The sequence below is a fragment of the Hirundo rustica genome, chromosome 4, assembly GCF_015227805.2.
Source record: "Hirundo rustica isolate bHirRus1 chromosome 4, bHirRus1.pri.v3, whole genome shotgun sequence".
Taxonomy (NCBI): domain Eukaryota; kingdom Metazoa; phylum Chordata; class Aves; order Passeriformes; family Hirundinidae; genus Hirundo; species Hirundo rustica.
The window spans coordinates 5,008,618-5,021,193 of record NC_053453.1 but is presented as its reverse complement, the minus strand read 5'-3'; the positions used below and the strand labels follow the sequence as shown (position 1 = coordinate 5,021,193).

The window sequence follows — 12,576 nt, the reverse complement described above, 5'->3', positions numbered from 1 at the left end:
AGCTGCCTCCTCCTAAACGGGTATAAGTAATAATAATAAAAAAGCTGGTAAAAACTGAAGCCTGCAGCTTATATCTCATTATAAATTGCACTTCAGATTTTCTAAACTAATTGTTAAATTTAGAACTAGCAATTAGCACCGCACAACATTTACCAACAGAATTAACTGTATCACTTGCTATCAAGCTCAATTACATTTTCAAATGTCCCAGACTGGTAGCTCTGATGTATTCTAAGAAAATAAAACCTAAAAATGGGCCAATGGCAAATTGTTGTGACGAGATTCGCAATAAGAAATGGCTTTTTTTTTCTGTTTCTGCTTTGGGTAAAAGTACAATCTTATTGGTTAAAACTGCAATCTTACCTGAGCAGTGTGAAATTTTATTGCAGGCTGGTTGAAATAAAACGTAAATAGTTACCCTATAAGAGTTCCACCGCTTGAGAATTGTATGTAGCAACTTGATAGTTCTGAGGAGTCCTTATTAGCAAGTACATGAACATTGCCAGGAGATGCTACCTGGTATTGCTTTTTAGTGTGATAGGGTATGAATCTGAGAGCTTCAAAAGATATTTTCCACAAACCTCCAGAGCAACTCACAGCTGGATTTCCTGCTGTGTTTACTTAGTAGAGCCAACCCTTAGGAAGTTTTTTCTCTGAAACCGTATCAAGACTAAAATTCAAAACAGCTTACTCCTGATAAACCATTCAGAAGCACAGAGTTGAACTAAATTCACTTGCTTTCTAGGCAGAAGGAGTAAAAGTCCTTAAAGTTGCAGTAAGATGAGCCAGTCATACTCTGATGTAATGTTATCTGCTTGGTTAACAGATTCTCAATGGGAAAGAGCTGTCTTACAGTGGCTGCTGAGGTGTGGATCCCAATAGACATCACAGATATGACACCACCCTCACCTGCCAGCTCATGGTCGTTTTGTCACCCACCAAGACTCCCAGGTCCTTTTCTGCAGAGCTTCCATCTGCTAGGTCAACCCCCAACCTATCTTGGTGCTTGGGGTTATTGCTTCCCAGGTGCAGAACCCTACACTTGCTCTTGTAGAACATCATTAGGTTTCTCTACACCCAATTCTCCAACCTATCAAGATCCTGCTGAACTGCAGCACAACCTTCAGGTTATCGAGATACTGCCTCCAGTTTCATGTCACCAGCAAACTTGCTGAGGATATGTTCTATTCCTTCATCCAGGTCACAGGTAAACAAGTGAAATAAGACTGGACAAGAGCAGTTAAATAAGTATTGATCCCTGGGGAATGCCACTGACTACAGGCCTCCAGCTAGATTTTGCTCTGCTGATCACAACCCTCTGAGCTCTGCCATTCAGCCTCACTGTCCATTCATGCAACCCTCATTTCCTGAGCTTGCCTATGAGGATGCTCTGGCAGACAGTGTCAGAATCTTGCTAAAGCTGAGGTAGACAACATGCACTGCTCTCCGTTAACCTACCCTGCCATGCCATCATAGAAGGCTGTCTGATTGGTCAAGTCTCAGCTTTTCTTCTGAGATTCAGGTGGTTTTAGAGTCTTTTTGCCTTCTGCAAAGCCTTGAGCCGGACACAAGAAAGAGACGGAGTCTTCAGGTTCTGATTTTCAAGGTTGTGTGCTTTGTTTATTGTTTCTTACATTGTTTATTGTTTCTTACAATTTTCTCAGCGCCCAACTAAGATCTGTGCAGCTGCTCGGGCATCTGACGACTCCTCCCACACTAGGCTGTCTCTATCTTTTATCCTAATTGTTAAGTATTCTTTATTTATCATTATTTGCCAATACCTATCACTTATACTAAACAAGTCATCCCTACTTTGACCCAATCTCCTTAAACTACTTTGTGCCACTGTCACTGCAGAAAATAGAGTGAAGAAAGAAGAAAGAAGAAGCAGAAGACAACGCCCAAAATCTTCCATCTTGCTCCCATTCACTTCCATACTAAAACCCTAAACCTACTGTTTTTTCACCCTGTGATAAACTAAACTACTATCTTTCGCACTCTTGTAGCTCGCAATCCATCTCACAGTGCAAGAAGCCTTTCCCATAGACTAGAATCAAAGCCAATGTCCCTCTGAGCTCTGTGCCAGAGTCCTAAACCCCCCTGTCCAGGTCTCTGACCTTCCAGGGCAACCAAAGGAATGCCCTAGACCCCAACAGACAAGCATAAGTTCCCCTTGGTGAATCCATGCTGACTACTCCTGATGACCTTCTTTCCGTCTACATGCTTGGTGATGACCTCCAGAACGACCTGTTCTATCACCTTTCCAGGGACAGAGGTGAGGCTGACTGGCTGGTTGTTTCCTGGGTCCTCTTTACCTTTTTTGAAGATGGGAGAAGCATTGGCCTTCCTCCAGGCATCAGGCATCTCTCCTGTTTGCTGTGACTCCTAAAGATGTTAGCAAGAGGCTTAACAGAAACTGCCAGCTCCTTCCACACTTGTGGATGCATCCCGCCAGGACCCATGGATTTATGGATTTTAAATCTGTCTAGCTGACCTCTAACCCAACTCTTCATGGCCAAGGGGAAATCTTCATTTCTCCAAACTTCTTCCCTTATCTCTGAGGTCTGAGACTACCGAGGGATGACCTCATTTTCATTCTGAAGTCTTTCAATGTAAAGTGCCATCCTTGTCCTAGGACTTGTTTAAATTTCCTCTTCATCTTCTACCATCCTTCTCCTTCTCTTGGATGTATTGAGATAGTCCTAATGCCCATGTCTTTAAACCTGGCACTCTTCCATACCTCCATTTTCCTCAGCACCAGATCCCTATCCAAAAAGAAGTCTCTACCTTTGATATTCTCTTCCAAATCTTCTTCTGACTTTAAAAAAACTATTTTCTCAAAATGAGAAGAGGTCATATGACCTTATGGATAATATCTTTTCCTTTCTTCCTCATATCTTTGTTCTCATACCTATGACCCAGGACTTTTCCAGGATATGAGCTCTGGGACCACATTTTCAGAAAGAGGGATGTGATGTAGTTTCCTAACATTCAATCACTTAAAAGTACCCAAATGTCATGTGTACACTCCAAAGCATAATAACCCTGTTCTGAGTCCCAGAAATACTGATAGAACCTCACATATGATGTGCCATATTCATATTAAAAATTTATTCAGGAGAAACATCCTCTACAGCATGATTAAAATTGATTTCCTTTTTTTTTTTTTTTTTTTTTTTTTTTTTTTTTTTTTTTTTGCCATTGTGTAACACAGAATGTTTCTCTGTATTAAAATAATCAATGAATGATGCATGCAATGCAGTAAAAAAATCATTTACTATTTTTCCAAGATGTATTGACTTCCATGTGGGTCTGTTCAATCTTTTTTAACTTGACCAGATGAAGAAGCTTGGCATGACAACCTTTGGAACATCATGTGATTTAACTTCAAATGTCTGTAGTGTCAATATCTAAACCTTAACTAATTTCTGTAACCTGACTTAGTGGTTACAGGGAAAAATAGACATCATTAGAATGCAGTTCATATCTAGAAGTACATTACAGGATGTGAATCATGCCCTGAAAACAATTATATATATAGTTTTTGAATGTAAAGTGAATTGAGGATAATTGTCCCAAGAAGCCTACAATTAGCCTGACAAAACCCTCCAAAATTTTTTAAAATAATGAGCTTACCTAAGAGAAATGTGATTTCAAAGACAAAAAGAGAAAGTCTGTCAAGTGTTGCAACTAGACAGCATTCACAATTATTTAGGGAGCAAAATGCAAATGGGAAGTTGCAATTTTTGGAGGTCGTCAGAGGTCTACTTATGTGTTTTCCTGAAATCCTAAGTAGTTACATAAGTTAGAGGTTTAATCTCTTAGAACCATTGCACAGATAAAGAAGAAAACCAGCTGTTTCAGAAAGTGGTTTTGGCCCAGGACTTTGGTATAAGAACTTAGATAGGCAGGACCTACCACTAGAAGCCCTTTTCTGTTGACTCTATGAAGGATACTTTGGCATAACTTGACAGCTGGTTCAAATTAAATACCTCATCTGCGGGCCTGAATCCCACTACTAACATGTGAGGTGAATGTGTTTTTTCATGAGTAGAAACTGATATTAATAGGGCTTATCCACCAAGAAATCAAATGCACATTCATATTCTTATTTTAATATCTTGGAGTACAGACCATGTATAATGAAATCAGGCTGTTTAGAAGAAGACACCTGTACCTCCATAGTACATAATAATACAACTACCTTTACATTTTAGATTATTAGAGATTTAAAATTATTATTATTATTATTATTATCATCATCATCATCATCATCATCATTATTCCTGTACAACCTTCACCAGAAACCAGAACTTCAGTGAAGGATTCTGCTATAAATGTGGATGAAACCCAATAGGGCTTATAAAGCTACTTTCCTGCACTTCTACACAATATACATGAGGAATTTTAGCCTATCTTCATCATAACCAAGCAGCAAATTGTATTCGATTATCGAGATTTTTTCAGAATACTGTTAAGACTTCAAAACTGCAGGCAGAAAAGAGTCTAACACATCTGTAGGGAAGATGTGACGGTTAATTACACTCTGAGTATCTTATTTCTACCTCTGAATTTGTCAAGCTTCATCTTCCATTGCCTGGATCTTGTTAGATACTTTTCTGCTAAATTAAGGAGTCAATGAATATCAGAAATTCTTCCCTCTGCAAGTATTAGACTCTGATCAAGTCAGTTAACTTCCCCTTATTAAGTTAAATAGCTTGAGATTCTCTTACTTTAATTACTGTACAAGCTCAGAGTTTGCACTGAGTACCTGTTACAGCAATTCAAATCAATGAAAACCCCTGAAAAAATATGAACTAATATGCTACAAAAATAAAGCAGAATAAGAATAAATCTTTCCTGACCATCTATCCTCTCTTTTCTGAATAGAGGGAAGACAAAATGTATGTGACACAAGAGAAATTACAATGGTGACAATAAATGACATGGGGAGGTTTACTGTGTACCCAAACTAAGGAAAGGATAGTCAAAAATTAAGGAGAAGAAAGTGAAAAAACTAAGGAAGAGGAGGTCAAAATGACAGGAAAATAGCATAGAAAGAATAATAATGTTTTCTGTTAATGAATATTCTCTTCCAACTTATGAAACAATTCCACACCAATGAGTAAAACTTCCTGAGAAGTGTTTTGTAGAAGTAACATTACAACGTACTAGTGTGCAGAAAAGAAAAAATGCAACACTGAGAGAAATTTTAATAAATGAGATTTTTTTAAAATTCTATCTAATAAATACATTAAAAAAGCTGAAAATGGTGAGATGATTCAATGAAACTCAGGTTCAGTATGCCTTCAAGATCTTCTGATGGATAGATAGATGAAATTTAGTTCAACACACCTAAAATCAATGCACTAATTGTAGTGAAATGGAACATGTCTCTGAGTTATTCAAGCTAGAATAGATAAACAGATAGAATTATGTAGCTACTGTTGTCTTGGTATCATTAGTCATATTTTTCATAGCTTTGGTTTACAAAGCAACAATATATTTTCATAAAATCCTAAAATCAGTCTGAATAATTTTCATTTATAATCAGTCAAACCTTGCTATGGGATAAATATTTGAGTTACATGTCTTAATTAGAGTTTTGTGAGTGCTTTTCTTTCAATTTGTGCTCATTATTGTTGGAATGGATAAAGAAGGAGAGTGCCTGGGTTACCAGGAGATACTGCAAATCAGAGACAAACAATTATGCCTGAAGAGCACATCATCACAAGGTGACAGCATCTGGAATCTTAGAAGGGAAATGGATGTCAGGTGCTGGTTTTCCAATAACTGCATCCAGAGTCTACAGACATTAGTGGGAAACTTTGAAAAGTGCTGGTTTGGGGGTTTAGCTCTTGGAAATTCCCAAACAAGCCCAAATTCTAGACATTCATTTAATGTCTGGTGTCTCACAAACCAGAATTTACAACACAGCGAGTTAAGACAGAGCAAATGACTCAGAATCCCTCAAAATTCTGAGCCAGTTGAATTTTGGCACCCATGAGCAACCTAGCACTCCTTGATGGAGTTTTTCAGTGGCTTTAGTGTATGTTTGGATCAAGAGCAAAACCCACATTTGAACCTGGGATAACATGTTGGCAGTATGGTAATGAGGCTCCACGAGCATCTGGGCAGTGATTTGGCTCATGGAAAAGGAAGGTTGGTAGTGAGCAGCCTCAACTGGCTGACCTCGTTTTGACATGCACATTACAAGCCATCATCAAATTTGACTGTAACTGAGTGCCAGGGGCTTCCAACAAGCTGTTCTGAGGTTGTTGATTTCGAGTCCAAAATGAATAACTTTAATACGGCTCATTCCTGCAGTGCCACATGTTTTCAAAGCACTAACATGATTCGTAGGAAATTTAAAACTGTACACAGTTGATCACACAGACTGAACTTCTGTTGCTCTGAGTTTTAGCCTTCTGTGAATGTTTACCTTTCTGTAGTAGAGTCTTCTCACACTTGTAACATAAACAAAGTGGTTGTTTTCACATTCCTCTCTGATGAGGGATAATTGATTGACTTTTAGTCTGGCCAGTGCGATGGAGAGGTGGTAACCTTGCTCTCCAATCCCTGGTCATTGTCCAAAATCTATATAAGCAAAGTCATCTAAATAAACTTCCCTTCCTTTTGCCCTGATGACTAAAGTGTGAGTATAATTTCTTTTTGTGTCCTCTAGCAACAGACTTCCTCCACTCAGTCAAGTAGGGTGGTTTGTCCAGAGAGATGTTGGACAAGGTTTGAAGGGAAGCTGCTGGTGTTCAAAAGACAGACTTACAGGGTTTCATGGCTTCATTCTGTTCCAGTATTTGATTTAAGACCTTTCTACATCAAACAGTGATTAGCAAAATTTTTAACATCTGGATTTAATAGTTAACAATATTTTCATGACTGTTCTTTTTTTTCCATCCCTGAGACTCTTTGGTATTGTCCCTAGGTGGGAAGAGCAGAAAGATTAACACATAGCATGACACTTGAAGCTGCTATTGGAAAACAACAGGAATAATCTGGATGATGCACCAAGAAGCTATTTCTAGATGTTTTGTGACTGGAGAAAACACACAGGTGATTTTACTTCTACAGAAAAACAAGAACGTGTTTTTACATAAACTTTGAAGAAGATTGGAGGATATCTGACACACAATGAACTGGCTTTAAAAAGAGTCAGTATTCACCTACTTGCATAGCATTTAGAAATGCAAGATAAATTATGTTCAGTTTAAACTTCATGCAGCTTCTTCTTCATTTTGAACTTCAATAGTAGAAACTAATTCAAGGGGCTGCTCTAAGAAGTTAGCATAAATTCTTTTATTATATGAGTACATGACACTAGGTTTTTAAAATATGTGAATATATGAATCAAAGATCACGTTTGGCTTCAGATTTAGATTTTAAATATTGAAAATATAGAAGTAATTCCATTAGGTGTGTTCCCATCCCAGCCAAGGGATAAACATTTGTTAAAGTTAGTTTATCTTATGTGGTTACAATGGCCTATTAGATACCTGTAGGGGGGTGAGAAATGTATACCTAAGAGTGGAATCTTCATCTCACATTGAATCCTAGTCAAGAGTTTGCCACAAACCAGATTGCATCATTTACATTATTGTTTTCACTATATACAGACAGGAATAACAACAATAATAATAATAATGATAATAGCAACACCATCAATTAAAATTCTCATGCATGTTGTTAAACTGGGGAACAGATTTCTCTACCACATAAAGATTATTTGTAGGCTGTTGTCAAACAAGTTTAGGCCTGACACAGAGATAAGTTCAGTTTCTGTACCAAACACTGTCTGGACTGTCATGTTTCCTTTGCAGTTATGCTAAGCCCAAAGGCTGCAGATATTATATCTGTCTTTGTTGCTAATTTGATTTTCCAGTTTGGGTCCATCCTACGCATATCTCTTACTTCTACCATATGTCTATGACCCCCAGTGCAAAAGACCTGCAGTAATAAAAATTATTACTAATAACATTAGGCAGAGGAGAGGTTAACATCAGGAGTTATTTTGGTCAGAAACTGTGCTGCACTGGTTTCATCTTAAAAGAGAATAAATCTCCCATATAATAAGCCATATTAGCAACAACAACAGCAAAAAAATCGAGTAAACATTCATAGATCATGGCTGAACTATGATAATGTAGAGTTGAGAAAATATGGTCTAGTCTGCTTAAAAATCTGGCCATGCTGCTGTGCACTCACAAGTTTCTCAACCAGGAAATGATGGAAAGCTCCACTGATCTCAAATAACTCAATTGTTTTTCCTTTCTAATCAAATATCTTCATAGTGAGGGACCAAAAATGCATCATTCAGCATGCAATGCGGTTGTGAAAGCATGAAATATGGCACTTCACTCTTAATGTAATATTAAAGATTAAAAATGTTTATTACCTGTTATTCTTCTCTTAATTGTTTTGTGTGGAGAAAAATAGAAGTTGCTGCTTTAATGCATAAAAAACCCTCAATGTGCATTCATAGCAGAGAGTAAAGTGTTGGGGCTATGAAAATTATGTAAATGATGAATTCCAGTGAAAGAACTTTCAAACCCTTAGGGTTTTCAAACAGCATTAATTCAAGAAATTAGATACAAAATTTAACTTTTTCATGCTAATAATGATTTCATAAGGAAAAACTCGTTAGTAAAGGTGACAAATATAAAGTTCTATTCAACATTTAAATTCAGGAATCTTAGTATGCGCCCCTGGGATATATTTACTCAGCCAATGACTCTGATGTTATTAAGTAATTTATTTGAGAAAGTCTCCATTCATGAGTTTACACAAGAACAATATCAGGTTTACAAAGGCTTGTGTTGTCAGTTTAGCAAATACCTAATTCACAATGACTTTTGCTTAAGATTTTCATTAGGTTGTTCAATATTGTTTGATCATTTAATGTCAGCTTCATAAGATCATAATTTTCCTATATGAAAAGAAGAAATTAAAAGGAGAAATAAATTAAAAAGTGTGAACTAAACTTAAATTTAAATCGTCTTTGCCACAAGAGAGAGGAGAATAGTGTCAGCACTTGTGATTATACTATGCTTGGATATAAACTATCCACATTTAACATTTTGCTGTGGTATTAACATTTCTACGCCAGCAATACAAAAAAATGTACTGAAACATCTGAAATGTTACATTATGGTTCAATTTTTCAGGACTGATCAGTCATGTGACAGTCTCAATTTCTGGCAGCATTATTTAGGGGATTCATTAATTAGATAGAAAACAAAATGATCCTAAATCTATCAATTTCTATGCCTCTTTGTGCTGTAATCTATGACCTCCTGCCATTGTTGAGGCAATGAGCAAATGAGAATTCCTGCAAGTCAAGGAGCCGAGAGAAATAGCACAAGATCTGAAAATTAGGATGGTCAAAATAGTCAACAGAATATTGGTCTAGTTGATGGCTCATCACCACAGAACAATTTCCCAGGAAATGAGATGATTTTACTAAGCTTTCTAATGAAATACAGGTGAGCCTTCATTGTCCCCTAGTAGATCATTCACCATCATTCCTCAGAGAGCTCCCTGGTCCCCAGGCCCTGTCACAGGGCAATTCTGGAGGAACTTTGATACAATAAGTGTGTGAAATCACCGCTGATTCCTATTACAATCTGCCCCCATTGCTTTTTCTCTTCCTTGGAATGGTTCTTGCTCTTCCATCACCATGGTTCCTACATTCAGGTGTCTTTCCACCCTTGTCTCTCCAAATCATTCAGGCTAAAATGGCAACACATCAGCCTTTGTGTCTTGCGTGAGAGATTCAATTTGTGCTCCAAGGCTTGTCTCTATCCCTTCATTGCACATCCTAAGACAGCTGAATCTTAAAGCACAACTTGCCTATGTGTTAAATGTTTTGCTCTGCAGCAGAACAAAACCCTGGCCTACACCTGGCCAGAAAGAAAATAATATCCAGATAGAAGCCCACATTACAACAATTGCTAAATTTTGTCACATTTGACTGGAGTATGAAGCATCTGGAGGATCTGATTGAGAAGTGAGAAGGCAAAAGCCTTTTTCTGGCAACAGATCCCATGAGAAGTGATGAGAAGAATATGACTTACAAATAAAACATGCAGAATTATGCCATCACTGTCTTGACTGTAACCCACCTTTCTACTAACCTAGATGACTCTAATCTTTAACTTCTATTCTTAACAGAATACATATATAATGAGAGGGAACAGGCAGGCCGTGTTAGATTTGGTCATATTTGTTAACAGGTGTCACTCAGTTGTAGCTGCATTTGTGTGTTCTCTGGCAGAGTGGTTCTCTGACATTTTAAGGACTTCTGAAATGCAGAAGGGCTCTAATCTATATAAAAGTAATCTCCATTGGTGAGTTGGATAGTCACAGGATAGGAGTGGGTACTCTAAGAGAAATCGCAAGGCCTGCAAGGTAATGATCTTGGAAAGGACTTTCTTTCAAGGTAGGAACTCCCAAGAGGAAATCAAAGGTCCTGATTGGAAAACTGAGAATAGAGGAGATGAGAAATGATATAGAATTAGGCAAGGATTCATAAGTAAAGTAGGATGTTGAAACTATGAAGTTATTTTACTGGATCAGTGTTAAGGTGTAATTTGTGCGAGTAAGGGAGAAAAGGCTGCTAGAGATGATTTACATATACAGACAGGAGAGATGAGAGATTTGGCAGCATAATCTCTGAAAGAAAGTTAATAAGGGGAAATATCTGGAAGTAAGTAAAAAAAAAAATCTGTATATGCAGTGCTTACAGATAGGTTACCATTTGCCAAGTAATATTACCATCCATTTGATTAGTGCTGAAAAATAAAAGCAGGAAGCAGGAAGCACAGATGGAATGGGTTAATAGTTTTGTAATAAGAGCCATCCACACATTTAGGAGGATTGGTTTTATTTCTCCAGAAACACCACTGAAATTTTTATTATTAAAGCATTAGGTAAAACTTAAGATTGCAGCACAAACAAGAGTAGAAGGACTGGTTTCATACATAAGTTATTGACCGCACTGGAGAACATTTTAATCTGCACAATGTGGGTAACTACAGGGATTGCAGAAAGAGGTAAAGACTACTGATTCCCTTCCTTTCTTCAAGGCTAAAGATTGACTGTTCATGGCACTGGTGGTTTTTGCTACCTTCCTTCTAATATATTTAATAGCACACATTTAAAATGAAGCCTTTTTGATGGCTCTTGAGTTGTATGCACTGCTAGTGAGGGAAGATGTTTTCCCCTATTTCTGAGGATTTTTCTCATCCTTATGCTATTCCAACTGGACTGTAAGGAGCGGCCTCAGACTCAAGGAGGTAGGATTGATTCAAATGGAGGAAATTGAGAAACAAGGTCTGACACACCTCTCTTCATAACAAACCCTACAAAAAGTGCTACTTTAGTATAAGACCTGAAACAGAATCAAGCAAGTAATGGCTGCTCAGTCTGTAACTCATTTGGAAAACCAAAGTCGAAGAAATAGTATCTATCCATTCGATGAAATTACCAAGTATTTCCCAGAAAAACTAATCCCAAATGTTGTTAGACCAATTTCCCTTACTGGATCAATGGATTGATCTGTCTTTATTTATATCTATCTATATATAAATATATACACACTCTCCTACAAAGGACACATTGGTTTCCAGTAAAGAACAGAGCACATGCTTACAGAAATATGATGTAACCTGGTGGTTAGAGCATGCTATTTAAGGAAACTAGCTATGATTTGTAGCAGCAAATAAATAAGACAGAATTTGTTTAACATACCTCAGCATTAAACATCTCGTGCATTAATTGTCTCCAAAGTCTGTTCCATTTGTTATCTAACAAGGTATACTCCATTATTATTTTTATCCAGTTCATTGCTCCATCCTATCTGTTCTTTCAAAATTAGCTTGTCTAATCAGAAGCCGCTTTGGCTGGTAGTTCATTTTACATAAAAAGGAGGAATTCTTGCTTACTGAGAAAGTAATTGGATTATAATTTTGAAAAGAAAGAAATATAGATTGTAATAAATTATTTTGTAAAAAATACATTGGAGCATGAAAACTAGCAAACCCAAGAAAAATTAAAAGCTCTAATGAATGAAAAGGCTTTAAATAGAACATGAAACTGGAAAGAATAATTCATCATTGTAACTTACCTACTCCTTGTTGTTCTGCTGAAAAGAGCTGAATATCTGTGGAAAGAAGAAAAAAATTGTATTTACCAAATGATGGTCAAGCAAATATTTATATTGTGTCATTTTTCTTCTTGCTCTTCAGGTCTTGTAAATGTAATTAAGCCTTTATTACAGAAAGAAAAAGTAAAATTGAACCACATTTGGGAGTCCACAATTCCATTTCAGTTATTTATTAAATTCTGTTGATAAATTTACATGATCATAGGTAGGCTATACTGAAGTTGCATGCATGACTTTGTTGCCTAAATCTGTATATATTTAAGTGAAAACAAGAGAATGTAGAAATTATATTCCAAACATTCATCAATATACTGGGGCTGTTTGTAGAGCTGGCCTGTCATGTATATTTTGTTTTTTATCAACTTTTCAATTAATATTAAACTCTAAAACCTTTTTTT

The 12,576-nt window shown here is 36.9% G+C and overlaps 1 protein-coding gene across 1 annotated transcript in view; it reads right to left on the bottom strand.

Annotated features, from left to right (window-relative positions):
• CELF2 (CUGBP Elav-like family member 2) overlaps positions 1 to 12,170 on the bottom strand; it is a 451,396-nt gene extending 439,226 nt beyond the window's left edge. Inside the window, exon 1 of the mRNA XM_058420361.1 lies at positions 12,140 to 12,170. The gene's annotated coding sequence lies outside the window, so the exon portion shown is untranslated. The remainder of the gene's footprint in view (positions 1 to 12,139) is intronic.
• Between the last annotated feature and the right edge of the window lie 406 nt (positions 12,171 to 12,576).